Source organism: Scyliorhinus torazame, chromosome 5, assembly GCF_047496885.1.
Source record: "Scyliorhinus torazame isolate Kashiwa2021f chromosome 5, sScyTor2.1, whole genome shotgun sequence".
Lineage (NCBI taxonomy): Eukaryota > Metazoa > Chordata > Chondrichthyes > Carcharhiniformes > Scyliorhinidae > Scyliorhinus > Scyliorhinus torazame.
Window position 1 is genome coordinate 124,353,376 of NC_092711.1, and position 27,666 is coordinate 124,381,041.

The window sequence follows — 27,666 nt, forward strand, 5'->3', positions numbered from 1 at the left end:
GTTTATAAAATAGGTCATTGTTATTTGTGTTGTTATAATATTGTGTAAAGGATGCACAATGTACTGTGTTGGTTGACCAAACATTTTCAATAAAATATTTATAAAAAAAAGAATATCTCACATTCAAGCATCATGTAAGTCTATCATCATCTGGTCACACATCTCTAAAGGTTCTTTTATGGCAAGATTATCAATTAACCCTTTATCCTTACATAATACTTGATCTAAAACACCCTGTTCTCTTGTCTGTTCCTCAACAAGGTAGCGTTCCTCAACGACTATCGACTGATGGTCCTGACATCTGTCATCATGAAATGCTTCGAATGGCTAGTCATGGGACGGATCAATGCCAGCCTCCCAGACAGTCCCAAACCATTGCAGCTCCCCTTTCACCGCAACCGGTCCACAGCAGATGCTATCTCCTTGGCCCTACAATCAACACTCGAACACCTCGACAACAAGGACACCTACATCAGATGTGTTCATAGACTACAGCTCCGCCTTCAATACCATTATCCCGACAAGACTAACAACCAAATTCTGCAATCTTGGACTTGACCCCTCCCTGTGCAGCTGGATCCTTGACTTCCTCATCAACAGACCACAATCTGTCAGGATAGGTAACAACAGTCCTCAACACCAGGGCCCCGTGAGGATGTGTGATCAGTCCTCTACTGTACTCCCACAACTGTGTGGCAAGATTTAACTCCAATTTGATCTATATGTTTGTGGATGATACAACTGTGGTGGGTCGTATCTCAAATAATGACGGGTCAGACACCAGAAGGGAGATAGATTGCTTAGTTGGATGTTGTACCGAAAACAACCTCTCTCTAAATGTCGGAAAGACCAAGGAACTGATCAGCGACTTCAGGAAGTGTAGTACAACACACATCTACATCAATGGCTCTGAAGTGGAGATGGTCGATAGCTTTAAGTTCCTGGGGGTCACCATCACCAACAGTCTGTCCTGATCCACTCATGATGATGCAACAGTCAAGAAAGCCCAACAATGTCTCGACTTCCTATGGAAGCTAAAGAAATTCGGCATGTCTGCATTGACTCCCACAAACATCTACAGATGTGCCATAGAGAGTATCCTATCCGGCTGCATCACAGCTTGGTATGGCAACTGCTCGGTCCAAGATCACATGAAAATATAGTGTGGTGAATCCAGCCCAACACATCACACAAGCGTGCCACCCGCACATTGATTCTGTCTACACCTCCCGCTGCCTCAAGAAACAGGCAGCATGATCAGAGACCGCTCTGACCCAGGCTTTGCCCTCTTCCAGACCATTCCATCAAGCAGAAGATACAGAAGTCTGAAGACCTGCACATCCAGATATAGGAACACCTTCTTCCCACAAAGCTATAAGACTCTGAACGATTCTCCCTCGGACTCATCCGTTCCCTGTAAGAATACTATTCACGGTGCCCTATGCTGCTCTTACTCATGTATTTGCTTTGTTTGGCCCATGTTCCACAATGTATCCAATCATTATTTATCAATGTACCATTTGTTAATGTACTCTGTCAAATATTCTTTTTGTCTACTGCGTGCATACTGTGTATGTTCCCTTGGCTGCAGAAAAATACTTTTCACTGGACTTTGGTACATGTGACAATAAATCAATCAATCAAACTCTGGCCCCATCTGCCCTCAGTTGGGTGTAAAAGTTCCCATGATGTTATTCCAAAGAACAGGGGAGTTCTCACTGGTTTACTGCTTAATATTCATCCCTCAATAAACATTACTGCATGGCACTGAGGACCTGGGTTCAATCCCGGCCCCGGGTCGCTGTCTGTGTGAAGTTCGCACATTCAGATTAATGTCTATCACAAGTCATCAATGAAGTGAATTATAAAACATATTCTTACCTCTAATTATATAAATTTGGTAAAAAGGTACAGAAAGGATTATCAAACATTTTATTTGGTTTTCAGCCCCAGGAGGAGGGAGAGTGTGTGGGACGGGGATTTACAGCTTTGGGGAAAGAAGAGAGAGAAAAATGTTCCCCAGAAACTGGAATCGTCTGTTCTGAATTTCTATCCTGTTCAGTTACAGGGCATTAGGAGAGGACTTCCAGACTGGAAACACAAATCAAATATCACATCAAGCACCAACAGTGTCATTCGGTTAATCAGGACCTGAATATCCTCAGACTATGAATGTAGAATGAGAAAGTTTCCTTTGAACATCAGTGTGACTGGAAAAGCCCCAAGACACACACACCCGAGTGAGAGTGTTCCAGTGAGCTGACTGTGGAAAGAGCTTTAATCAGTTACACAGCCTGAAGAAAAGATCACACTATTCACTGCCAGGAAAAAACATCCATGTGTTGTGTGTGTGGCCATGCTTCAACTGATTGTCTAAAGAGGAGAGGCACAAAGACACTGACTCCATAGAGATACCATGGAAACATGGAGATTGTGGAAGTTGGCTGTTCGGCAGTTTAGTGAGAATCAGGTCAAAGGAGCAATGGGTGAGTTTCACAAACAAGATGATTTCTGCGAGAGCATGATGGAAGATAACAGAAAAGGAGGGGAAAGATGTGAGTTCAGAACTTGGGCAAGAAAGGACTTTAGAGGCAGTTTTACGGAGTGGTTTAGTAGAAGAGGAGGAGCAAGGATTTTCACAGTAACTTCATTGCAGTGTTAATGTAAGCTTACTTGTGACAATCATAATGATTATTAGAATCAACAGAATCAGATTGTTTCAATGGGTGGGACTTTCCAGCCCTTACCGCTGGTTGGATCTTCCAGACCCACCAACCGCCTTGCGGCGGGGTCCCATGCGGCAGGACGGCTGAACCATGCAAAAGGCCGTAGACTTTGACAGGACTGGAAGATCCTGCCTGTGGCCAATGGGAAGCCACAGGAGAACCGGAAAACCCTGCCCAATCTGAGTGACAAAGAAGCTCCATGAGCTCGTCACATTTGTTTGGGGTGAGGATGGAGGAGACAGGGGAGAGGGAGAACTTAGATTAGAGATATTAAAAAGACTCAACACATATTATTTAACACAAAGATTTGGCCGCAGAAAAATACTTTTCACTGTACTTCGGTGCATGTGACAATAAATCAAATGAATGGCCTACTTCTATTCCTTTAAAAAAAATTTAGAATACCCAATTCATTTTTTCCAATTAAGGGGCAATTTAGCGTGGCCAATCCACCGACACTGCACACCTCTGGGTTGTGGGGGTGAGACCCACGCAAACACGAGGAGATTGTGTAAACTCCACACGGACAGTGACCCAGAGCCGCGATCAAACCTGGGACCTCGGTGCTATGAGGCAGCAGTGCTAACCACTGTGCCACCGTGCTGCCGGAGCCTACTCCTATGGAATATTCATTGTTTCATAGAATGATACAGCACAGATTGAAACCATTCGGCCTAATATACCAGTGGTGGCTCTATGAAACATCCATCCAATTAATTCCACAGTCAGACTGGCTGAGCCAGAACAATGAATATCTGCTGTAGTAATCCGAGAGTTTAATGGATGCAGTTGGACACTTCTGAGGTGCTCGCACCTTTGTGGAGAAAATGATTGGCCAGTGTATTAAGCTGGTTTAAAAACTCACTGAAATCAAAACAGAAAGTTCTGGAAAAGCTCAGGCAGCATCTGTGGTCAGAGAAACAGAGTTAACGTTTCAAGTCTAATATGACCCATCTTTGAAACTGGACAGTCTTTTGACCTTTATTCTGACATTAAAACTTCCTGTAATTTCTTTCTTTATCACAACCATTGCAAGTCCGCTTGCAAAGATGATGGGAGTCAAAGACATTGGATAAAAATGGAATAGCGAGGGGGAGCTTCAGAAAATACAAATTGCTGGTCATGAGACCAGAGGAGCACAGTGAGGGGCTGCAAGGGGAAGAAGGCAGATTGTATGCCCAAGAGTCTGCTATCTTCAGATGACAGTGTGTAGTCCCTGAGGAGACTCTGCCTATCAAGGCAAGTGGTCCGGACATTTGCGCTCTGGTCTACAATGAACGGATGCCTCATGCTTCTTATAGAAGCCCCTCCCTGCAGCGGAGAGAAGGAAAGCCCTTCAAAAGGAACTAACTTGTTTCAGCGATATTAAAAAGACTCAACGCACTATAATTAACACAAACTAATTTGACTTGATTTTGATTCTGAATTTAATTGCTTCTAACTGGGTTGGAGTTTATGAACATCAGCAGCAACTGACCCCAATTAACGTGTTTCAGTCCAGGATGTGATTACCAGAAAAAAACAATCACTGAAGTCACTTGTGAACTTGCTGGTGCATCAGCAGTTTGGATAACTGAGTGAATCCCCGCCTACACTCGGAGCAGGTGAACGGCTTCTCCCCTGTGTGAACTCACAGCTGTAGTGAGGTGAGAAGATCGTCTGAACTCAGTTCTACAGCGTGAACATGTTAATGGGACATCAGTTACCAGAATTTTTTTAAAACTCCTCACAGTCTGGATATTTAAATGGTCTTTCCCCAGTGTGAACTCACTGATGTCTCTGCAGATTGGAGGAATGAGCAAATCCCTTCTCACAGTGGAAGCAGGTGAACAGCCTCTCTCCAGCAAGAAATGTTGGTGTGGCTGCAAGTGGTGCGAGTGTGGAAGCCCTTTCCCACACTGGTAGCAGGTGAATGGTCTCTCCCTAGTGTGAGTGCACTGATGGATTTTCAACTTGGATGGGTAATCGAATCCCTTTCCACAGTCTCGCCATTCCCATGGTTTCTCCCCAGTGTGACGGCATTTGTGTGCTGACAGGCCAGATGATTGGCTGAAGTCTCGTCCACACACAGGACACATGCACGGTTTCTCTCCCCTGGGAACAGTGCTTTTTCCTTCTATGTTCAAAATCTGATGATATTCAGTTTCTGATAAATTGGGTGAGTGTTAGATGCTGATATGATGTTTAGTTTGTGTTTCCTAACTGCCATTCCTCTCTTTCCAAGACCAACTACATTAACACCTATAACTGAGCTGGAGTTATTTTTCAATTCAACAGAAACAGACTCAGATGAACATGGTTCAATCCTGAATATGATTACCAACAAATTCCAATCACAAGTTACTTATGAATTCGCTGGTGTTTCAGCAGGTTGGAGGACTGACTGAATCCCTTCCCACACAGGGAGCAGGTGAATGGCCTCTCCCCAGTGTGAATATATCGATGTGCAAGTAGGTGGGACGATTGAGTGAATCCCTTCCCACACTGGGAGCAGGTGAACGGCCTCTCCCCAGTGTGAACTCGTTGGTGTCTCAGCAGATTGGCTGAGTGAGTGAATCCCTTCCCACATGGGGAGCAGGTGAATGGCCTCTCCAGAGTGTGAACTCGCTCGTGTGTCCGCAGGGTATATGAATGAGCAAATCTCTTCCCACACTGGGAGCAGGTGAACGGCTTCTCCCCAGTGTGAACTCGCTGGTGTAATGCTAGGTTGGATGACCGATGGAATTCCAACCCACACACAGAGCAGGTGAATGGCCTCTCCTGAGTGTGAAGTCGCTGGTGTCTCAGCAGAGTGGATGTGTGAGCAAATCCCTTCCCACACTGGGAGCAGGTGAATGGCCTCTCCCCAGTGTGACTGCGTCGATGAGTTTCTAGCTGGGATGGATAATTGAATCCCTTCTCACAGTCCCCACATTTCCATGGCATCTCCCTGTCATGACTGCAATTATGTTCCAAAAGGCCAGATGACTGGTTGTCTTGTCCAGACACAGAACACGTGAACGGTTTCTCCCCACTGTGATCGGTGCTTTTTTCTTCCATGTTCAAATTACGATGGTGTTCAGGTTACAATAAATTGGCCAACTCCATCAGATTCTGATATCATTTTCCGTTTCAGTTTCCTTACTGCAAATCCTCCTCTTCTAACACCCTATGAAATTGATTTGAAACAGAAAAAAGGGAGTGAGAGAAAAACCACAAAACACAAAGGCAGGTTGTGAAATTGAGCTGAATGAATCCGGCAATAGGAAAAAGTGACCATGAAAATTGCTGGATTGTCATAAAAACCCAACTGGTTCACTGATGTTCTTCAGGGAAGGGAATCTGCCAAACTGGAGTCCCACTCACTCACCCATCATCCTTGTGCTCATTGACCTACATTGGGCCCTGGTTAAGCCACATCTCAATGGAACATTCACATCCTTGTTTGCAAATCTTGCTCTATCCTATTTTCAGCTGCACAGATGTTTAAATCTTTAACCACAGATTAAACAGAAACTCTTACATTCAGGCCCTGATGAACTGAGTGACTGTCAGATTTTGAAGTGAATCTTGGTTGAGTTTTCTGAGGGAGAGAGCGAGCGAGAGAAAGAAGGGATTTTATATGTCGCTAGCTGGTAGCCCTCACCCTCCATGGGCATTTTGCATTGTTTTTTGAGATTCACACCAGCCCCAGAGTCATGGAACCCCTCACAGGTAACAGAGCACTAAAAGCTCAAAATGGTTGATAAATGCGCAGAAATACTGAGCTGTGAAACAGTTGCATTGTTTTCAATATTAAAATGTCCCACTGTAGCCTGCAGCTGGAAAGATATCAGCAGCTCTGGAGTTGGAGGAAAAATCTCCCAGTTGAGGAAATATCTGGGGATGTCCCCGTGCAAGTGTTGGTGCGTGATGACATCACAGACAGATAGACAGAACATCTGGGTGTGTGCAAACCAGAGATCACCACATATTATGGAGGATGTGACGGTCCTTGAGAGAGTGCAGGGGAAACTTACCAGAATGGTTCCAGGAATGAGGGATTTTAGTTGCAATGTAAGGTTGGAGAAACTGCGGTTATTCTCCTTGGAGCAAAGGAGAATGATAGAGGTACAAGTTTCTGATTGGTCTCAGTAAAATAGCTAAAGAAACGTTGCTCCTCCCAGCTGATTGAAAAAGGATTTCGGGACACAGATTTAAGATCTTGAGCAAGATCTACAGGGCGATATGAGGAAGAAATTTTACAGTGAGTGGTAATGTCTTGGAACTCAATGCTTACGCTGAAAGTGCAATAATATCCAGGTCCTGATGAATCGAATGATGCTGTAGGGATTTGATGTCAGGTTTCGCTCGTGTTTCCTGTCTGCAAATCCGCTTCTAATACCCTGAAAATGAAAGTAACAAAAGCCATCTTTGTCAGTCCAAACAAGAAATTCAGGAAAAAAGTAAACCTATTCTTGGTTTGAGTTTGCTTTGAGTAAATCCTCCCTTTCTGATCCCTTGTAATAGGAGTTTCCAAAACTCATCACTATCGGTCCAGGATAGAAATTCACAACATTCTCTCCTCCTGCTCCCTGGACCAGGATGACTGCTCATACTCCCAGCTGCACTTTGCCCCTCGTTGTCATCAGCAGTCCCTCGATTCGAGGATGATGTTTACTCAGGGTTGAGAGTTTTTGACATGGTTCTTGAAGTGACTAGACACAGTCATAGATCTTTATGGAGGAGGATAGCCCAAGAGGTAGTGAGAACTGAAAAACAGGATGTCTTTCTCTTCTTTTCCTTCTCTGCCTCAACAATAAGACATTGGGACTCAAAGGCTAAAGTAGCTTGATGGTTGTCTTCATTCTGAACAATGGGTAACAAACTCCTCCCAAAACACTCTCCTCCTTCAAAACATCCCGAAAGACATGCTGTTCAGTGAATTCGACATTCTGAATTCTCCCTCAGTGTACCCGAACAGGCGCCGGAATGTAGCGCCTAGAGGATTTTCACAGTAACTTCATTGCAGTGTTAATGTCAGCCTACTTGTGACAAAAAGGAATATTTTTTTCAAAAAAACATTGCCTCCAGCAAAGATGGCGGCTCCGCGGGCACCCTGATGCGCTATCCCGGTAAAGATGGTGGCCGTTCGCCCGGGCCTAACATGAGGAGCTGCAGCCCCGCTTGGTACAAACTGGATCCAGTAAGCTCTTTTCCCAGATTTGCGGCTCATACAACATTTTTACGCAGTGTTTCTGCCCACCGCGCGCTTCTTCGCTCCATCCACACCGTCAATCGCCTCTTACCGATTTTAGATCTCAACAAGGAGCCGCAGTCCATCACCATTACGCACACTGCGCATGCATCAATCAAGCCCAGGCCCGCCCCTCATTCACTCCGATTGGTTGGAGGACCAGCCGCTCTCGGTCAGTTCTCCAGTCCCGCCTCTCCTCTTCCTAATGGCTGGGAGCTGCCGTCAATCACCCAGGCATTGTGACGGTTACAGATGGTGAGAGCGGCCACAGGCTGAGGCTGACTCGCTGATTGTCCAATAATAACAGTGAGAGTCTCAGTGGGACAATCAGACAATAACAGTGGAGATGGGGCCCAGAGGAGAAACGGCAAAGGACTCATTCACTCACTTTGAGAGTAACAAACACAGTTCACAAGTTCATAAGATATAGGAGTAGAATTAGGCCATTTGGCCCATTATTATTATGTGAGTCTGATCCGCCATTCTATCATGGCTGATATGTTCCTCATCTGTCACCTTCAATGCTACAGAACAAGGAGGTGGATTGCAAAATCAGCCGGAGCATCTCCTCCTTGGAACACATGACCTAGGAGCAGGAATAGGCAATTCAGCCTCCCGAGCCTAAACACATCAATGTGATCATGGCTGATCCCATCATGACCTCAAATCCACTGTCCTGTCCTTTGTCCATAAACCTTCAAACCATTACCATTTAAAAATCGTCTAACTCCTCCTTAAATTTACTCACTGTCCCTGCATCTGGGGTAGCAAATTCCACAGATTCATAACCCTTTGGGAGAAGTAGTTTCTCCTCAAATCATAGAATTCATAGAATCATAGAATTTACAGTGCAGAAGGAGGCCATTTGGCCCATCGAGTCTGCATTGGCTCTTGGAAAGAGTACCCTACCCAAGCCCACACCTCCACCCTATCCCCATTACCCAGTAACCCCACCCAACACTGAAGGCAATTTTGGACACGAAGGACAATTTAGCATGGCCAATCCACCTAAACCGCACATCTTTGGACTGTGGGAGGAAACCGGAGCACCCGGAGGAAACCCACGCACAGAACGTGCAGACTCCGCACTGACAGTGACCCAAGCCGGGAATCAAACCTGGGACTCTGGAGCTGTGAAGCAATTGTGCTAACCACTGTGCTACCTTGCTATCCGTTTTGTTTTAAATTTTCTACTTCTTATTATATGGTCTTATGAAAACAAAAAGGGAGCATAAGAGAGAGGCCACAAAAACAAGGAGACAGGTTGTGAAATTGGGCAGAAACTATGGGACCAGCATGAGAAAAGGAGATCATGAAACTGCTGGATTATTGTAAAAACCCAACTGTGTGTTAATATCCTTCAGGGAAAGGTACCTGCCATCAGCTCTGAACCTACACAAGAGTTTGCCAGGACATTAACAGAACCTGTCACTCCACCAGCTACAAAGAGGAGGGCACCAGTGCAGACAAACTCTATCATCTACAAATCCTCTTCTAGTCACACACCATTCTGAGTTGGACATATATCCCTGTTCCTCCATCGTCAGTGAATGAAAATCCTGCAATTCTACCAAAAAGTATTTTGGAACACCTCGATAGCTTGAAATACTCAACGGATATACTTGTTAATCAAACAATGCTGTATTCTATTGCAATGTTGGAACAACGTCTGCTTAACAACTAATTTTTCCTGGAACCCACCTCCCTTTAGTGCCCCGTTTTGGATATTTCCAGACTCAATAAGTCCACTGGGGTTTGGACCCATGGGAAAGACTAGGACGAGGTGACACACTTTAAGAATGAGACACAGGGAGAACGTGAAGCCTAAAATAAGGATAGTTTTTCTGTTTCCAAGGTTCATTATTCTGTGGAATTCACTTCCCAGAGAACAGTGGATATTGAATTTATTTAAGGCAGAGTTAGACAGATTTTTGATAGACAAGGGAGTCAAGGGTTCTGGGGGCAGGTTGGAGGTGCAGACAGGCAAGGGGAACTGAGACCACAACCAGATCAGCCCTGATTTTATTGAATGGTGGAACAGGCTTGGAGGGCCGAATGGCCTGTTTCTGCTCCTAAATCCTAGTCAAATGGGTTAAACCCAGCAGCATCTTCTCCATCTCCACTCCAGCCCAAATTGCTTCTGCATCCAATGCCCACCCTAATTAAACCCTGCTCTTAATTGGTCTGCCCAGCCTTTCTGTACCTGCACATTCCAGTCTTTTTGATTAAGATAGGATGAACTCGCCAATGCAACTGTTTTAGAACATAAGAACTAGGAGCAGGAGTAGGCCACCTGGCCCTTCGAGCCTGCTCCGCGATTCAATGAGATCATGGCTGATGTTTTGTGGACTCAGCTCCACTTTCCAGCCCAAACACCATAACCCTTTATTCTTCAAAAAACTATCTATTTGTATCTTGAAAACATTTAATGAAGGAGCCTCAACTGCTTCACTGGGGAGGGAATTCACAACCCTTTGGGTGAAGAAGTTCCTCCTAAGCTCAGTCCTAACCCCTTTGGGGTTGAACTGTGCTCCCTCTTGGGAGGGGTGTTCTTTCTCTCTCCCTCTTCAGCCGTGCCCAATATCAGTGTGTCCTTTACCAGTGGTCTGAGCTGCTCATTTGGGTGCCTTTCCACCGTTGTGGGGCTACCTTTGAGGGGGTGGGGGGGGGGGCTGCCTTGAAATCTGGTGGTTTTGTTTTCTTGTTGATTTTTCATTGGTTGCTGTTTTTGGTGTATTGTGGCTATTTTTACTGTATTGCTGATTGTTTTGTATTCCGCTCTGTTCTTGTGTAATATGGAGTTGTTAATAAACTAAAATATCTGTATTCACCCATGCAGAGAATTCTGGGTAGCATGGTCCACCATTTAAATAGAAGAAAAAAGAAAGATGATGTATCAAAATCATAGAAAAGAAGAACGGTATAAAACAACTAACATAATCGCTTCCATTCTCCATCAGTGTCAGAAAAAAAATAATATATTAATTGCAATCAAGTGCTTTGACTTAAATCCTTCAGTTTATCAATTGAATCATGTTTCTTTAACTGTATTTCCGAATTCAGATTAATGTCCTCATTTTTTTCCTCCTCTGAGTCTCTGAACTCCATCAGACAGAATAATGTAGGAGAGTGGACACTGATTGTCCTGGGAAACAACAGCAAGAGGAGCTCAGAGGCCAGAAGGGCAAGGGAGCAGTGAGGTCTGTCACCAGACTTGAGGCTGGAACCTGAGTTGCTCAATCAAGTGAGTGAATGTATTTTTTTAATTAGTGTCACAAGTAGGGTTACACTGCAATGAAGTAACTGTTCAGCTACAGAGAGAGAATTCAGAATGTTCATTTCACCTAACCTGTGGACTATGGAGGAAACCGGAGCACCCAGAGGAAACCCACGCAGACACGGGGAGAACGTGCAGACTCCGCACAGACAGTGACCTGGGATTCGAACCAGGGTCCAACTATTTATATTTTAAGAATGTCTTCCATCAACTGAGCAGTTTGCTATTTATCAGTACTTTGATTTCCTGAAGCTCCTGTTTTGAGTTTCAGACAGTTCTGTGCCAAGTGAGATGTTTAAAGAACTTTCATCTTCCTCTCTGCATATTCATTACGGATGTATAAATTGTTCTCCCTGTGTCTGCGTGGGTCTCAGCCCCACAACCCAAAGACGTGCAGGGTAGGTGAATTGGCCACCAAAAAAGGATTCACAAATTGATTTCCCTCTCATTAGATATCTATTTTCCAATATTAGATGGAGAGGGTTTCCCACATCGATGCTACGACCAAGAAAGAGTAACAGCGCCTATACGTCCTCAGGAAACTATGGAAATCCAGCATGTCCACGTTGAGTCTTACCGGTTTTTACAGATGCAGCATAGAAAACATCCTTCCTGCTGCATCACAGCCTGCTGTGGCAACTACTCAGCACAAGACCATCAGAAACTACAGAGAGCCATGAACACAACCCAGTCCATCACGCAAACCTGCCTCCCATCCATTGACTCTGTCTACATCCCCCGCTGTCTTGCGAAAGTGGGCAGCATAATCTAAGACTCCTCCCATCGGGCAGGAGATACAAAGGTCTGAGAGCACGCATTAACAGATCCAAAGACAGGTTTCTTGCACGCTGTTACCAGACTCCTGGATGACCCTCTTCTGGACTGATCTCATCTCTCCACGAACTTCTCGACTGAGCAGTGCTACACACCGTATGCTTCACCCGATGTCTGTGTCTATGTATTTACATTGTGAATCTGTTGTATGTCCTCTGTTTTTCATCCAAGGAATGATGCCTGGATTGTACGCAGAACAAGGGGCTGGATTCTCCGATCACCGCCACTAAAATCGTGTTCGGCGACGGGGCGGAGAATCTGTTTTGACGCCGAAATCGGGGTCGGCACCGGTTTTCGGAAGCTCTGCCCCCTGAAAATCAGTGTACTCTAGGAGTACGCCGCACGCCGCATGACCTGAGGCCATTGCCTGAGGACCGCCCCGCGATGCTCCGTCTCCGACCGCCCGAGTTCCCGACGACGTTGGATTCTCATGGTCCCAGCCGTTCGGCAACCTTGCATCATATTCAGTCGGGGGAGGGCCGATCGACGGGCAGGGGGGGCTTCAATTGGGAGCACTGTGGGGGGGGGGTTGGGTCCAGGGCATGCGAGCGGCCAAAGGGGATACTTCTTTTGCGGTCCGGGTCTGCGGGCATAGTCTGCCTTGAAGCACGGCGAGGCCGCTGCTGGCCTCACCCTGCGCACGCGCGGCCACGGACCCGGCAATCCTCCAGGCCGTATCAGAAGCTAGAGATGGGAGCTATACGCTGCCTCAAAGAACAAAGAACATACAGTGCAGAAGGAGGCAATTTGGCCCATCGAGTCTGCACCAACTCACTTAAGCCCTCACTTCCACCCTATCCCCATAACCCGATAACCCCTCCTAATCTTTCTTATGGTCACTAAGGGCAATTTATCATGGCCAATCCACCTAACCTCCATGTGTTTGGACTGTGGGAGGAACCCGGAGCACCCAGAGGAAACCCACGCAGACATAGAACATAGAACAGTATAGCACAGAACTGGCCCTTCGGCCCTCGATGTTGTGCCGAGCATTGTCTGAAACCACGATCAAGCTATCCCACTTCCTGTCATTCTGGTGTGCTCCATGTGCCTACCCAATAACCGCTTGAAAGTTCCTAAAGTGTCCGACTCCTCTATCACAGCAGGCAGTCCATTCCACACTCTAACCACTCTCTTTAAAGAACCTACCTCGGACATCCCTCCTATATCTCCCATCCTGAAACTTATAGCTATGCCCGTTGTAACAGCTACATCCACCCGAGGAAATAGTCTCTGAACGTCCACTCTATCTATCCCCCTCATCATCTTATAAACCTCGATTAAGTCGCTTCTCATCCTCCCCCGCTCCAAAGAGAAAAGCCCTAGCTCCCTCAATCTTTCCTCATAAGACCTATCCTGCAAACCAGGCAGCATCCTGGTAAATTTCCTTTGCACCCTTTCCAATGCTTCCACATCCTTCCTATAATGAAGTGACCAGAACTGCACACAATACTCCAAATGTGGTCTCACCAGGGTTATGTATAGTTGCAGCATAACCCCGTGGCTCTTAAACTCAAGCCCCCTGTTAATAAACGCTAACACACTATAAGCCTTCTTCACGGCTCTATCTACTTGAGTGGCAACCTTCAGAGATCTGTGGACATGAACCCCAAGATCTCTCTGATCCTCCACATTCCTCAGAACCCTGCCGGTGACCTGTAATCCGCATTCAAATTTTTTCTACCAAAATGAATCACCTCGCACTTATCAGGGTTAAACTCCATCTGCCATTTTTCGGCCCAGCTCTGCATCCTATCAATGTCTCTTTGCAGCCTACAACAGCCCTCCACCTCATCCACTACTCCACCAATCTTGGTGTCATCAGCAAATTTACTGATCCACCCTTCAGCCCCCTCCTCCAAGTCATTGATAAAAATCACAAATAGCAGAGGACCCAGCACTGATCCCTGTGGTACACCGCTGGTAACTGGTCTCCAGTTTGAAAATTTTCCATCCACCATCACCCTCTGTCTTCTAAGTGATAGCCAGTTACTTATCCAATTGGCCAAATTTCCCTCTATCCGACACCTCCTTACTTTCTTCATGAGCCGATCATGGGGAACCTTATCAAACGCCTTACTGAAATCCATGTATACGACATAAACTGCTCTACCTTCATCTACACACTTAATTACCTCCTCAAAGAATTCAATCAAATTTGTGAGGCAAGACCTACCCATCACGAATCCGTGTTGACTATCCCGGATTAAGCTGCATCTTTCCAAATGGTCATAAATCCTATCCTCCAGGACCTTTTCCATTAACTTACCGACCACCGAAGTAAGACTAACTGGCGTATAATTACCAGGGTCATTCCTATTCCCTTTCTTGAACAGAGGAACAACATTCGCCACTCTCCAGTCCTCTGGCACTATCCCCGTGGACAGTGAGGACCCAAAGATCAAAGCCAAAGGCTCTGCAATCTCATCCCTTGCCTCCCAAAGAATCCTTGGATATATCACATCTGGCCCAGGGGATTTGTCGACCCTCAGGTTTTTCAAAATTGCTAATACATCCTTCCTCAGAACATCTACCTCCTCCAGCCTACCTGCCTGTATCACATTCTCATCCTCAAAAACATGGCCCCTCTCCTCAGTGAACACTGAAGAAAACTTTTCATTCAACGCCTCTCCTATTTCTTCTGACTCCATGCACAAGTTCCCACTACTGTCCTTGACCGGCCCTACCCTCACCCTGGTCATTCTTTTATTTCTCACTTAAGAGTAAAAAGCCTTGGGGTTTTCCTTGATCCGACCCGCCAAGGACTTCTCATGCCCCCTCCAAGCTCTCCTAAGCCCTTTTATTTTTAGCTCATTCCTTGCTACCTTGTAACCCTCAAGCAACCCAACTGAACCTTGTTTTCTCATCTTTACATACTCTTCCTTTTTCCTCTTGACAAGACATTCAACCTCTTTTGTGAACCATGGTTCCCTCACACGGCCATTTCATCCCTGCCTGACAGGGACATGCCTATCAAGGACACGCAGTATTTGTTCCTTGAACAAGCTCCACTTTTCATTTGTGCCTTTCCCTGACAGTTTCTGTTCCCATCTTATGCTTCCTAATTCTTGCCTAATCGCATCATAATTACCCCTCCCCCAATTATAATCCTTGCCCTGCCGTCTGGCCCTATCCCTCTCCATTGCAATAGTGAAAGACACCGAATTGTGGTCACTATCTCCAAAGTGCTCTCCCACAAACAAATCTAACACTTGGCCCGGTTCATTACCCAGTACCAAATCCAATGTGGCCCCCCCCTCTTGTCGGCCTACCCACATATTGTGTCAGGAAACGGTAGAGGGCAGCACGGTAGCATTGTGGATAGCACAATTGCTTCTCAGCTCCAAGGTCCCAGGTTCGATTCCAGCTTGGGTCACTGTCTGTGCGGAGTCTGCACATCCTTCCCACGTGTGCGTGGGTTTCCTCCGGGTCCTCCGGTTTCCTCCCACAGTCCAAAGATGTGCAGGTTAGGTGGATTGGCCATGATAAATTGCCCTTAGTGTCCAAAATTGCCCTTAGTGTTGGGTGGGGTTACTGGGTTATGAGGATAAGGTGGAGGTGTTGACCTTGGGTAGGGTGCTCTTTCCAAGAGCTGGTGCAGACTCGATGGGCCAAATGGCCTCCTTCTGCACTGCAAATTATATAATTCTAATTCTATGAAACCCTCCTGCACACACTGTACAAAAACCGCCCCATCCGAACTGTTCGACCTATAGAGGTTCCAATCAATATTTGGAAAGTTAAAGTCACCCATGACAACTACTCGGAGACCTCCGCACCTACCCATAATCTGTTTTGCAATTTCTTCCTCCACATCTCTTACTATTTGGGGGCCTATAGAAAACTCCTAACAATGTGACCGCTCCGTTCCTATTCCTAACTTCGGCCCATATTACCTCAGTAGGCAGATCCCCTTCGAACTGCCTTTCTGCAGCCGTTAAACTATCCTTGATTAACAATGCTATGCCTCCACCTCTTTTACCACCTTCCCTACTCCTACTGAAACATCTATACCCCGGAACTTTCAACAACCATTCCTGTCCCTGTTCTAATCATGTCTCCGTAATGGCCACAACATCGTAGTCCCAAATACCAATCCACGCTCCAAGTTCACCTACCTTATTCCAGATGCTCCTTGCATTGAAGTAGACACACTTCAACCGACCTTTCTGTCTGCCGGTACACTCCTGCGACCTGGATACCTTCCTCAGTACCTCACTACTCTCCCTCAGTACCTCACTACTCTCAACACTGGCTTCTGGACTGCAGCTCGTTTTCCCATCCCCCTGACAAATTAGTTTAAACCCCCCCCCGAAGAGCCGTAGCAAATTTCCCTCCCAGGATACTGGTGCCCCTCTGGTTCAGGTGCAAACCATCTTGTCTGTACAGGTCCCACCTTCCCCAGAATGTGCTCCAATTATCCACGTACCTGAAACCCTCACTCCTACACCATCCCTGCATCCACGTGTTTATCTGCACTCTCTCCCTGTTCCTCACCTCACTAGCACGTGGCACCGGCAACAAACCAGAGATGACAACATGGTTTGTCCTGGCTCTCAGCTTCCACCCTAGATACCTAAATTCCTGTTTTAAATCACCGTCCCTTCTCTTACCTATGTCGTTGGTACCGATGTGTACCACGACTTGTGACTTCCCCTCCCCCTTAAGGACTCTGAAAACACGGTCCGAGATGTCACGATCCTGGCACCCGGGAGGCAACATACCATCCGTGAGTCTCTTTCGCTGCCACAGAACCGTCTATCTGTCCCTCTAACCATCGAGTCCCCAATAACTATTGCTCTCCTGCTCACCCTCCTTCCGTTCTGAGCCAGAGGGATGGACACAGTGTTGGAGATCCGTTCACCGTGGCTTACCGCGGTAGGTCATCCCCCTCAACAGCATCCAAAACAGCATACTTGTTACTGAGGGGAACGACCACAGAGGATCCCTGCACTGACTGCTTCCTCCCAGCTCTTCTCACCGTCACCCAACCATCTTGATTCTTCGGAGTTACTACATTTCTGAAGCTACTATCTATGACCACCTCTGCCTCCCGAATGATCCGAAGTTCATCCAGCTCCAGTTCCCTAATGTGGTTTCTGAGGAGCTGGAGATGGGTGCACTTCCCACAGATGAAATCAGCAGGGACACTGACGGCGTCCCTCACCTCAGACATTCTGCAGGAGGAACATTGCACAACCTTCCCTGCCATCCCCTCTAGATAAAAAAAAAAGAAAAAGAAAGAGCTTACTTGTTATTGACTCTCCTCTTTGGGTTAAAGAAGGTGGAAGGGTGGGGGACACTACAAGTGTAGTGTCTAGGGTTTAGGAACTGCCCAACTTAAATACAGGTAAAAAATAAAACACTTAACCAGCAACCACTGGACCTCACACAAGAACAGCAATCAGCTGGTATGGGCCTGCGCAAACAATTTAAATCTTTACTACTTACCCAGCAGTCACTCGGTCCTCACTCCGACCGGATTCAGCTGGAAACTTCCAACAGTAAGATTTTTTAAAATGTACTCCCCTTCTCAGCAAGCACTCACTCAGCAACCACTGCGTCCCGCACGATAACACCTCAGGGAAACACCTCACCAGCCAATCACTTACCTGCAGGCTGTGACGTCATGATTCAATGACACGGGGAGAACGTGCAGACTCTGCACAGACAATGACCCAGCGGGGAATCGAACCTGGGACCCTGGCGCTGTGAAGCCACAGTGCTATCCACTTGTGCTGCCCTGCTAGCCCCTGACCTCAGAGCAGGGAACCAGTGGTTGTTTTGTGCCAATTTTCCTGGCGTAAAACACCACCGCTTACACGCCGGCGTGGGGACTTGGTCCAGCCCAATACTTTTCATTGTACCTCAATGAAAATTAATTTGTACTCCCCTTCGTTCTGGTTTATAATGGATTTATGTATAATTTTTATCCCATCCATCCAATCTTCACAACATAGCAAACAAAAATCACTATTCACTAATTGGGTTGACCAATGACGTGTTCATTACCCGGCATTCCCCGTGGTGGTGAATGTCCCCTCTCGACACTGCAGGACAGCAGTGCGCAGGCGTATTGCCTGGGAGTAGTTGGAGCATGCGCAGTGTGTGATGGCGCCTGTGAAAGAGACACTTCTTTGTCTCAAGGGCAGCGGGTACGGATGTGGAAATCCGGAGCAAACGATGGAGCCGGCTCTGGAGGGAGAGAATTTTTAAACACCGTGTGAAGGCCCTAAACCAGGAATACGTACCTGCAGATCCTGCGTTCGCAGCTTCGGGTCTTTTCCCCGATAACAGGCCCAGTTTAACGGCCGCCATCTTGATTTAAATGGAGCGGCGCGCATGCGCGGGTGCGGTCACGTTATTAATGGGCGGGGCTTCATAGTCTGTTCCAGGCCAGGTCCTAGTGCCCGTAAATACATTTAGGCTGCAGCTTGATTCATTTATTTGCCAAGTTAAAAGATGATAACAGAGATGATAATCGCTTATTGTCACTTTCCTAATGTTCCCAATTAAAGGGCTGGTTTCCCCAGGAGATGGCTGACATTTCAGGGAAAGTAAATTAATATTGGGCAGAGATATATCTAATGCAGCGGCATGGTTGCAAAGTGGTTAGCACTGTTGCTTCACATCGCCAGGGACCTGGGTTCGATTCCCATTTGGGTCACTGTCTGTATGGAGTCTGCACGTTCTCCCTGTGTCTGCGTGGGTTTCCTCCCGATGCTCCGGTTTCCTCCCACAAGTCCCGAAAGACGTGCTGTTAGGTAATCTGGACATTCAGAATTCTCCCTGTGCACCCGAACAGGCGCCGGAGAGTGGCGACTAGAGGCTTTCACAGTAACCTCATTGCAGTGTTAATGTCAGCCTACTTGTGACAATAATAAAGAATATGATGTTCTGAAGGTTAGTCTTTGGATTTCTCTTCCACAGGGAGCAGCGAAGTCTGGGGGTCATTGATTATATTTAAACACGGGTTCGACAGATATTTTATTGACAATGGAGTTAAGGGATATGGGGTTCAGGCAGGAAATAGAGAAAGCTGAGCTGAGGAGGGAATTCTTCCCTCGAGGATGTGGTGAAGCTTTGGAATTCTCTATCCCAGAAGAATGTTGAGCCTTAGTCATCAAATATGTTCATGACGAATATCGATAGTTTCTAGATATTGAAGGTATCGAAGGATATGTGGATCGTGTGGGGAAAATGGTGTTGAGGTAGATCGGCCAAGGATCTCATTGAATGGCTGAGCAGACTCGGTAGGCCGAATGGCACTCTTCCTCCTATTGTAATCTCTGTGTTCTGGTCAGGTGGCAGTGAGCTGAGCTTGGATCTGTCAATCAACATGAATAAGCACCTTCAGGAGCATTGGGAGGGTGAATATTAGATACAGCAGAGTGAGAATGGAGGGAAATTGTGTGCGATGGAGATTTACAACGAGAGAGGAAATAATGTTCCATCGGAACTAGAATTGTTTGTTCTGAATTTCTATCCTGTACTAACAATGATGACTTTTGTTAATTGTTTTTAAAGGATATTGGAAGAGGAGAAATTATAGACAGAATCTCAAACATCACATCTCGATGTGACAAACTCACTCGATTCCTTCTGATCTGAATATCATCGGGCTCTGAATATTGTTATGGGCGTGGCTTTTCAGAACCCCAAAATATATCATGGAGTTCAACCAACCTCTCCCTTTAATGGATTTGTTGCTTTTCCGAGCACACGGCTTTTCCCCTAGGTGTGGGATTACAATTATGGGCACGTGGGTTTTTAAATACAAAACACTGTTTATTCCATGAACTCAACTTAACATCTTAAATAAACATTGTATCTCTTAACACCCCTTACTTCAAAGATAACTCAGAAAATATTGCAACAGTAAATAATTCCTTAAAATGTTCCTTCAAACTTCCAAGCGACTTAACAACTTTAAACAGTATCACATCAGGTTAAAGGATATATATTTTTTCTGTAGAATGGCAGAGACTGTCGCAAACTGGCTTTCTACTTTTAAACTGCTCTCAGCAAAACCAGCCAGGCACTTTTTAGCTGCTCTCAGCAAAACCAAACTGCAAAACTTGCAACTCTCTGGAAACACACAGACACTGCTTTTAAACTGAAACTAAAAACCTGCAAAATGGCTGACCTAAAGCCCAGTCCCACACACTCTCTGACATCACTGTTTTCTTAAAGGTACATTGCTTACACATCCATTTCTTAAAGGCACTCTTGCATGACACATCCCCCCCCCCCCAAGAAAAATAAATAAACCGTCAACTTCAAGATGGTTTCATTTTTCACTTTTGCACCATCCACTAAGAAAAGCACACAGTAAATACACATTTTCATTTAAAGAAAACAACACACACAAACAGGTATAATAATATAGTCCATTTTTCTTTGTTCTTCTTCCTCCAACCGAAATCCTTCTCGATTGACAGTCTCTTTGAACAAAGTCTCTGCACGATCCATCCATTCCTCTCCTCCTCGGCATTTCTCTTTAGAATCAGATACTTTAGTTCAATCTGACCACAGAGTCCCTTGCAATTCTCCAATACAGGAGCATTGGCGATCACAACTTTCAGGCAGTGAAATGCCTGTTGAAAGTCCACTGTCCCTTGAAACTTTTGACGTTTCTTTAGCAAGTCCATCAGTGGAGTAATCACGCCACAAAAATTTGCACAACTGTTCGATCAAATTCATTCATAGAACATAGAACATAGAATGATACAGCGCAGTACAGGCCCTTCGGCCCATGATGTTGCACCGAAACAAAAGCCATCTAACCTACACTATGCCCTTATCATCCATATGTTTATCCAATAAACTTTTAAATGCCCTCAATGTTGGCAAATTCACTACTGTTGCAGGTAGGGCATTCCACGGCCTCGCTACTCTTTGTGTAAAGAACCTACCTCTGACCTCTGTCCTATATCTATTACCCCTCAGTTTAAAGCTATGTCCCCTCGTGCCAGCCATTTCCATCCGCGGGAGAAGGCTCTCACTGTCCACCCTATCTAACCCCCTGATCATTTTGTATGCCTCTATTAAGTCTCCTCTTAACCTTCTTCTCTCCAACGAAAACAACCTCAAGTCCATCAGCCTTTCCTCATAAGATTTTCCCTCCATACCAGGCAACATCCTGGTAAATCTCCTCTGTACCCGCTCCAAAGCCTCCACGTCCTTCCAAAATGAGGTGACCAGAACTGTACGCAATACAGTTGCAAATGCGGCCGAACCAGAGTTTTGTACAGCTGCAACATGGCCTCCTGACTCCGGAACTCAATCCCTCTACCAATAAAGGCCAACACTCCATAGGCCTTCTGCACAACCCTATCAACCTGGGTGGCAACTTTCAGGGATCTATGTACATGGACACCTAGATCCCTCTGTTCATCCACACTTCCAAGAACTTTACCATTAGCCAAATATTCAGCATTCCTGTTATTCCTTCCAAAGTGAATCACCTCACACTTCTCTACATTAAACTCCATTTGCCACCTCTCAGCCAAGCTCTGCAGCTTATCTATATCCCTCTGTAACCTGCTACATCCTTCCACACTGTCGACAACACCACCGACTTTAGTGTCGTCTGCAAATTTACTCACCCACCCTTCTGCGCCTTCCTCTAGGTCATTGATAAAAATGACAAACAGCAACGGCCCCAGAACAGATCCTTGTGGTACGCCACTTGTAACTGAACTCCATTCTGAACATTTCCCATCAACCACCACCCTCTGTCTTCTTTCAGCTAGCCAATTTCTGATCCACATCTCTAAATCACCCTCAATCCCCAGCCTCCGTATTTTCTGCAATAGCCTACCGTGGGGAACCTTATCAAACGCTTTACTGAAATCCATATACACCACATCAACTGCTCTACCCTCGTCATTCTACCCTCTACCCTCTACCATTCTACTGCTCTACCCTCATTCATTCTAGGAGATCGCATTGCCTCCCTTTGTCTTGAGGATAACGGAAACTCTGCAAGGAAAGTGATTCCGGCTTCTCCAAATTCACTTTCGGCTAGGTTCATCACCAAACCCGCCCCCTGAAGTCGATTGAAGAACTCCATACAATGTTTTAAATGTTCTTTCCATGTCTGGAAGTTGGAAATAAAAGCAGATTGTCCCACTTTCTCCATGCAATCCATCAAACATGGGATAGGATAAGAGTCCGTTCTTGTAACTGCATTCCCCTTTCTGTAGTCCACACACAACCTTTGGGTACCGTCTGGTTTAGGTACCATCACTATGGGTGAGCTCCATTGGCTGCAACCCACTTCAATTATGCCATTCTTCAGCATACTCTCAATCTCTCTGTTAACCTGTACCAATTTTAAAGGATTAAGTCTAGATGGATGTTGTTTGATAGGAACAGCATTTCCCACATCTACATCATGTATAGCCATTTTAGTACTTCCCAATTTATCTCTACAAACTTGCCCATGTGATATCAATAACTCTTTCAGTTCAGTTTGTTTTTCCTCTGGAAGGTAACAACAATTCATCCCAATTTTTAAGAACATCCTCATTTTCCAATTTAATTTGAGGTATGTCAAATTCACAGTCATCTGGATTTGGTTCGTTACTTTGAGCTAGAATCATTAAAACCTCCTTTTTCTCTCCTTCCCTTTCAAAGTACCTTTTAAGCATATTCACATGACACACTCGGTGAGTCTTCCTTCTATCTGGTGTTTTTAACCACATAATTCACCTCACTTAATTTCCTTTCAATCTGATACGGTCCACAAAACCTAGCTTTTAAAGGCTCCCCTACCATTGGTAATAACACTAAAACTTTATCCCCACTGGCAAAACTACAAACTTTGGATTTCTTGTCCGCTACCCGTTTCATCACATTTTGTGCAACTTTCAAATGTTGTCTAGCCAATTCACCTGCTCTATTTAATCGTTCCCTAAAATTTGACACGTAATCCAATAGTGTAATTTCCGATTTCTCACCCATCAATTTTTCCTCAATCAATTTAAGTGGTCTTCTTACCTCATGACCAAAACTTAGTTCAGAAGGACTAAATTTGGTAGACTCATTAGGTGCATCCCTAATTGCAAACAATACGAATGGGATTCCTTTATCCCAATCCTCTGGATAATCTTGACAATATGCCCTCAACATTGTCTTTAATGTCTGATGCCACCTTTCTAACGCTCCCTGCGATTCTGGATGGTACGCAGTTGATTTAAATTGTTTTATTCCTAAGCCAACTATAACTTCTTTGAATAACTCTGAAGTAAAATTCGATCCTTGATCCGATTGAATTTCTGTGGGTAGTCCATATCTAGTAAAGAATTTAAGTAACTCCTCCACAATCCTTTTAGCTTTAGTTTGGGAGGTGACAACATGTTCAAAGAGTTTGGAGAGGAGAGGGAGGTTGAAGATGGAGCAGTAATTTGTAAGGATGGCAGGGTCACGGCTTTGTTTTATTGAGGAGGAGATGATGGCAGATTTGAAGGACAGAGGGGCAGTACCTGAAGAGAGAGAAATGTTGACAATATCCATTGTTGCTAACTTTTGGTTGGTTCAATTTGCTCTGTTTTATAACCTTTGCTCTAGAGTCGCCAGGTATCTAAGGCGACTTAGCTTCGGAACTGGCCCACCAGGTCAGGGGAACAAATGGCCTTTCGTTCGGTCCTGAGTCTGTAGGATTCAAAAGCTGGTATGGACTGGTAGCTAGGAGCGCCTATCTCGTAGCGTGCGTTGACTGGAGACTTACTTGGTTGTTGTGGCAGCTTAGACAGTTCACTGTCCAGGGTTGGTTCGCTCCTGAGTGACCTTGCCAAGAAGACCGATTTGAACTTGGGGACGCTACTTTATAGTCCCCAGGGGCTTCCCGCCGTTCGGGGCGGACCCCGTACCTGGTTCCAAGTGATTGGACTTTGTTCCGATCACTTGGATCGATTTCTCCAATACTGGAGCTGTTCTCGGATCGCTGGGCGGTCCCTCAGTGTCCGTTGGCCTTCCTTTGTCTTGGCTCCTGCTGGCGCCGAGAAGTCTAGCTTGACCTTATTCACCTTAAATGTTTCAATTGTTCCCGGGATCGCTCATTAGTTAGATTGGGATAATTCTCTCCAATTTTATGAACCCCGCCATGTCATTAATCCAGGCCTCCAGGCTAGGGGGCTTCGCCTCCTTCCACAATAGCAAGACCCTTCGCCGGGCTACTAGGGACGCAAAGGCCAGAATTCCGGCCTCTTTCGCCTCCTGCACTCCCGGCTCATCCACTACTCCAAATATTGCGAGCCCCCAACGTGGCTTGACCTGGACTTTCACCACCTGGGATATTACTCCCGCCACACCTCTCCAGAACCCCTCCAATGCCGGGCATGACCAAAACATATGGACATGGTTCGCCGGGCTCCCTGAACATCTTTCACATCTATCCTCTACCCCAAAGAACCTACTCGCCCTCGTCAAATGCGCTCTGTGAACCACCTTAAATTGTATCAGACTGAGCCTGGCACACGAGGAGGAGGTATTAACCCTACCCAGGGCACCTGCCCATAGCCCTTCCTCAATCTCCTCCCCCAGCTCCTCCTCCCATTTACCTTTCAATTCTTCTACTTGCGCTTCCCCCTCTTCTTTCATCTCTTGGTATATTTCCGACACCTTGCCCTCCCCGACCCATGCCCCCGAGATCACCCTATCTTGAACTTCTTGTGCCGGGAGCAAAGGAAATTCCCTCACCTGTCGCCTCACAAAAGCCCTCGCCTGCATATATCTAAATGCATTTCCCGGGGGTAACTCAAATTTCTCCTCCAGTGCCCCTAAGCTCGCAAATGTCCCGACAATGAACAGGTCCCCCATTCTTCTTATCCCCGCCCGATGCCAGCCTTGGATCTTCCCCGGGACAAACCGGTGGTTACCCCTGATCGGGGACCACACCGATGCTCCCATTGCACCCCTGTCTTCTCCACTGGCCCCAGATCCTTAGTGTTGCCGCCACCACCGGGCTTGTGTATTTTGTCGGTGAGAGCGGCAGCGGTGCCGTTACCAACGCCCCCAGGCTCGTTCCTTTACAGGACGCCATCTCCATCCTCTTCCATGCTGCCCCCTCTCCCTCCATGACCCACTTGCGGATCATCGCCACATTTGCTGCCCAGTAGTAACTCTCTAGGTTTGGCAAAGCCCTGTTGCGTTCCAAGAACCCTCTCCTAACCCTCGGGGTCTTATTTGCCCACACATACCCGATAATACTCCTACCTACTCTCTTGAAAAAGCCCTTGGTGATCACGATGGGGAGGCACTGAAACACGAACAAAAACCTCGGAAGGACCACCGTTTTGACCGACTGCACCCTACCCGCCAACGAGAGCCGGAGCATGTCCCATCTTTTAATATCCTCCTCCATTTGCTCCACCACCCTCGTCAAATTCAGTTTATGTAGGGCCCCCCAACTTCTGGCTATCTGGATCCCCAGATACCGAAAACTCCTCTCCGCCCTCCTCAGCGGCAGGTCCCCTATCCCTCTTTCTTGGTCCCCTGCCTGTAATACAAAAAGCTCACTCTTCTCTACATTAAGCTTGTGGCCCGAGAACTCTCCAAACTCCTTCAGAGTCTGCATGACCTCCACCATCCCCTCCATTGGGTCCGCCACGTATAGCAGCAGGTCATCCGCATTTAGCGACACCCGATGCTCCTCTCCCTTGTGAAATATCCCCTTCCATTTCTGAGACTCCCTAAGTGTTATGGCCAAGGGTTCGATGGCCAATGCAAACAACAGGGGGGACAGGGGGCACCCCTGTCTCGTCCCTCGGTACAGCCGAAAGTACTCCGACCTCCGCCGGTTCGTCACTACGCTCGCCACCGGGGCGCTGTAAAGGAGCTTAACCCATCTAATAAACCCTCCCCCGAACCCAGAGGTACTCCCACTCTACTCGGTCAAAGGCTTTTTCTGCGTCCATAGCTGCCACTATCTCCGCCTCTCCCTCCTCCGATGTCATCGTTATCACGTTTAAGAGCCGCCGCACATTGGTATTTAACTGCCCGCCCTTTACGAATCCCGTTTGGTCCTCGTGAATCACCCCCGGGACACAGTCCTCAATCCTAGTGGCCAGTACCTTCGCCAATAGCTTAGCGTCCACATTGAGGAGCGAAATCGGCCTGTACGATCCACATTGCAGTGGATCCTTGTCTCGCTTTAGAATCAGGGAGATTATCGCCTCCGACATTGTCTGGGGCAGGGTTCCCTCCTCTTGCCTCGTTGAAGGTCCTCACTAGTAGCGGGGCCAGCAGGTCCACATATTTTCTATAGAATTCCACCGGGAACCCGTCCAGCCCCGGGGCCTTCCCCGCCTGCATGCTCCCCAAACCCTTACTCAACACCTCCAACCCAATTGGTGCCCCCAAACCAACCGCCTCCTGCTCCTCCACCCTCGGGAACCCCAGCTGGTCCAGGAATCGCCTCATCCCCCCCCCCCCCGGGGGCTGGGATCTGTATAGCTCTTCATAGAAGTCGTTGAATACCTTATTTATTTTTGTTGCACTTCGAACCGTGGCTCCCCTTCCATCTTTGATTCCCCCTATTTCCCTCGCTGCCGCCCTCTTACGGAGCTGGTGCTCCAGCATCCGACTAGCCTTTTCTCCGTACTCATAAGTCGCCCCTTGCGCCTTCCTCCACTGTGCCTCCGCCTTGCCCGTAGTCAGCAGCCGTCGCCTTTCCCCAAGTAATCTTTCCTCCGGGGCCTCTGCGTATCTCCTGTCCACTCGCAAGATCTCCCCCACTAACCTCTCCCTTTCCATACCCTCTGTCTTCTCCCTATGAGCCCTGATGGAGATCAGCTCTCCCCTGATCACCACCTTCAACGCCTCCCATACCACCCCCACTCGCACCTCCCCGTTGTCGTTGGCCTCCAAGTACCTTTCAATACACCCCCTCACCTTCCCACACACCACCTCGTCTGCCAGCAGTCCCACATCCAGCCGCCACAACGTGCGTTGGTCCCTCTCCTCTCGCAGCTCCAGTTCCACCCAGTGCGGGGCATGGTCCAAAATGGCTATGGCCGAATACTCCGTCCCCTCCACTCTCGGGATGAGCGCCCAGCCCAAAACAAAGAAATCTATCCGGGAGTAAGCCTTATGCACGTGGGAGAAAAAAGAAAATTCCCTGGCCTGCGGTCTTGCAAACCTCCATGGGTCCACTCCCCCCATCTGATCCATAAACCCCCTGAGCACCTTGGCCGCCGCCGGCCTCTTTCCCGTCCTTGATCTGGAGCGGTCCAGTGCTGGGTCCAGCACCGTATTGAAGTCCCCTCCCATTATCAGTCCTCCTATCTCCAGGTCCGGGATGCGCCCCAACATGCACTTCATGAATCCAGCATCATCCCAGTTCGGGGCGTATACATTTACCAACACCACCCACGTCCCTTGCAACCTACCACTCACCATCACATATCTCCCTCCATTATCCGCTACGATAGTCTTGGCCTCAAATGACACATACTTTCCCACCAGAATTGCCACCCCTCTATTTTTTGCGTCCAATCCCAAATCTCACCACCATCCCTTTCTTAACCTGACCTGGTCCGCCACCTTCAGGTGTGTCTCTTGGAGCATTGCCACGTCTGCCTTCAGGCCCTTCAAGTGCGCGAACACTC

The 27,666-nt window shown here is 47.0% G+C and overlaps 1 long non-coding RNA gene across 1 annotated transcript; it reads right to left on the reverse strand.

Annotated features, from left to right (window-relative positions):
• Positions 1–1,918: 1,918 nt before the first annotated feature.
• On the reverse strand, positions 1,919–18,409 carry LOC140419681 (uncharacterized). The gene is made up of 3 exons (XR_011945975.1): positions 18,304–18,409; positions 6,985–7,090; positions 1,919–5,874 (listed from the first exon to the last, which is right to left on the reverse strand). It is a non-coding gene; the product is annotated as an uncharacterized lncRNA (long non-coding RNA).
• Positions 18,410–27,666: the final 9,257 nt, after the last annotated feature.